Source organism: Trichechus manatus, unplaced genomic scaffold (assembly GCF_000243295.1).
Source record: "Trichechus manatus latirostris isolate Lorelei unplaced genomic scaffold, TriManLat1.0 scaffold00138, whole genome shotgun sequence".
Lineage (NCBI taxonomy): Eukaryota > Metazoa > Chordata > Mammalia > Sirenia > Trichechidae > Trichechus > Trichechus manatus.
In genome coordinates this window covers 6035043-6038381 of record NW_004444074.1, presented here as the reverse complement: position 1 = coordinate 6038381, position 3339 = coordinate 6035043, and positions in this window count along the sequence as shown.

Below are 3339 nucleotides of genomic sequence, written 5' to 3'. Positions count from 1 at the left end.
AACCTCATCACAGTGATAGAATTTACAACACATAAGGAAATCACATCAGATTACACAATCATACAATACTGGGAATCATGACCTAGCCAAGTTGCTATACACATTTTTTTGGGGGACACAGTTCAATCCATGACACTGGCCTTCTGGCTTCTGATTAGGTTTGGACAATGGGGAGCCCCACAGGATGCTGGAGAGAGGGAGAAGAGTTGAATAGAGGAATTTGTTCCTCTGCTGTCTCCCTGTGTGGTAGCTTTGGTCTGGATGTATCCCTGTGCCACTGGTTTTAACTTTGCTCAAGAAAACCCCCTTGATGACTCTCTCCATCCTGGTTTCAGGGACCATCCCTGGTCTTCACACCTAGGGGTGGTGACAGAGTTGCTACTAGTCTCAGAGTACTGAACCACCCTGTGATTTCAGTACACCCCTCTCACATTGCTGCAAATAGTGCCTTTACTAAACCCTCCTCAAATGATAAAATTGTCATCTGTTCCTTGCTGGGACCCTCACTGACGGTGGCTCCAGGAAATACACCTTCCAAATGGATTCTGGGATTGGTTTGCTCATATAATTTAGGAGGACAGGGATCATCTCCTTGTGAGGGAGAAAATCAATCAAAACAAAAAGCAGTGGCTGTCAGGTTGATGCCAACTCATGGTGACCCTATGTGTGTCAGAGTAGAACTGTGCTCCATAGGGTTTTTAATGGCTGATTTCTCAGAAGTAGATCACCAGGCCTTTCTTCCAAGTTTCCTGTGGGTGAACTTGAACCTCCAACCTTTCAGTTAGCAGCCGAGTGAGTTACGTTAGGGAGAAAGGCACACGTATTCCACGGCATGTGTGGGAATCATGGTTACTTAAATTATCACCAGTAGTAGCATGGCTGACTGTGTTTAATAAGTCCTCCAGTTGATTCTGACGTGTACTAAAGTTTGAGAACTAGAATTATAGCATGCCCCACTGTCATCCCTGATCTACAGAGAATAGCCTCCACAGAGCTCTGGAGGATGCTGCCCTCCTCCCCCTACCTCATCAAGCATTTCGTAGTGCCTTGGCAGAGGAAGTGTCCACCTGGCCCTCCCCAGGAGCGCAGTTAAGGGAGGGCTGATCAGCTTGCACTTAATAGATTCATTACAACAGACCCACTTCTGGAGTCTTTGAACTCCCTCCTAACATCCCAGGGAATTTCAACTTCATTAACTGCAGGTTTCTTTTTAAGTCTGGACTTCAATTAGCCAATCTAGCTGACCATTAACATCACTCCCAGGTGCTTGTGCCAACACATTAAATCCTGAACTCTGGCTGAGTGTACTCATGTCAATGCATTTGGCTGATTGAGCTCTATATGTTATCCTCCTCAGTCTAATACCCTTAGAATCCACTCTTACACATGTCCCCCAAACTACTCCTGGAAATTGAGTGGGTGAGGGGGCTGTCTGTCCTTCCCTCTACTTCAGGATCTGCTATCACAGGTCACATAGGACAGTGTGTTTAAGAGCCTGGGATTGGAAGTCAGCCAGATATGGGTTCGAATCCTGGCTCTACCTCTTACTGGTTATGTGATCACCTCTCTGAGGAAACTAATTATTAATTATTACCTTGTAGTGCCACCACCCCGCTGTCAGTTTGTCATATTGTGGTGGCTGATGTGTGCTATCATGCTAGAAGCTATGTCAGCAGTATTTCAAATACCAGCAGAGTCACCCAAGGTAGACAGGTTCCAGCAGTGCTTCCAGACTAAGGCAGACTAGAAAGAAAGGCCTGGAGATCTGCTTCCAAAAATAAGCCAATGAAAACCTTATGGATTACAGAATATTGTCCCAGTGTTTGACTCATTTACTTTGGCCATGTCATCAGGAGGGGACTGATCACTGGAGGAGGACATCATGTTTGGTAAAGAGGAGGGCCAATGAAGGAGAGGAAAACCGTCAATGAGATGGGTTGACACAATGGCCATGACAATGGACTGAAACATACCAATGATCATGAAGACGGCCCAGGAACAGGCAACATTTTGTTCTGTTATACATGGGGTCATCACGAGTCTAAGTCACCTTGATGGCAACTAATAACACATAGTGATGTTGTGAGAGTCATATTAGATGATGCATGGAAAGGGCTTAGCATGGTGACAAGAATTTGCATTTCTAACAAGTTCCCAGGTGATGCTGATGCTGCTGGTCCAGGGGCCACATTCAGAAAACCACTGCTGTAAAGGAACTGGGTTCCCTGACCACAGAGGGAGGATTGGGATTGTCATGGATTGAATTGTGTCCCCCAAAAATGTGTGTATCAATTTGGCTAGGCCATGATTCCCAGTGTTGCATGATTGTCCACCATTTTGTCATCTGATGTGATTTTCCTGCGTGTTATAAATCCTGTCTCTATGATGTTAATAAGATGGGATTAGCGGCAGTTATGTTAATGGGACAGGACTCAATCTACAAGATTAGATGGTGTTTTAAACCAATCTCTTTTGAGATATGAAAGAGAGAATCGAGCAGAGAGACTGAGGGACCTCATACCACCAAGAAACAAGAGCCAGGAGAATAGCACGTCCTTTGGACCTGGGGTTTCTGCACTAAGAAGCTCCTAGACCATGGGAAGATTGATGACAAGGACCTTTCTCCAGAGCTGACAGAGAGAGAAAGTCTTCCCCTGGAGCTGACACTCTTAATTTGGACTTCTAGCCTCCTAGACTGTGAGAGAATAAATTCCTCTTTGTTAAAGCCATCCACTTGTGGTATTTCTGTTATAGCAGCACTAGATGACTAAGACAAGGATCCAGGAGGCGCAAAGGCCGGAAGGTGGTGCTTATTAAACAGCAAAGACAGGGTAGGCACAATTAGCCCAAGAAGCCACAGGGCTGGAGGGATAACCCAGAGTGTTTTTACTGGCAGGGACTTGTGGTTATAATCATAGGTCTCTAGACTTGAAATAGAGGGATTGCTTATCAAGATGCTGCTTGACTTTAGGCAGAAAATTCTAGGTTTCATGGGCAGGAACTTAATACAAATCACTGTAGAAGAGATTCATTACCTCTTACCCAGTTATCAGATCCAAGCCACTTCACAGACTGGAGTCCCTTAATTGATGGGGAGGCCAGGTCCCTTTGAGGAAGTGCCACAGTGCTGAGCTGACAGAAAAAATACAGGACACTTAGTTAAATTTGAGTTTCAGATAAACACTGAATAATTTTTTTAGTACAAATATGTCTCATGCAATATTTTTGCTGAATCTGGAAACCCAGAGGTCTATGCTGTGGATTTCCCCCAAGCCTTCCCCAGAGGAACCTGCCACCATATGCCAACGTGACTCCAGTCTGAAGAAATAAATACTGAGA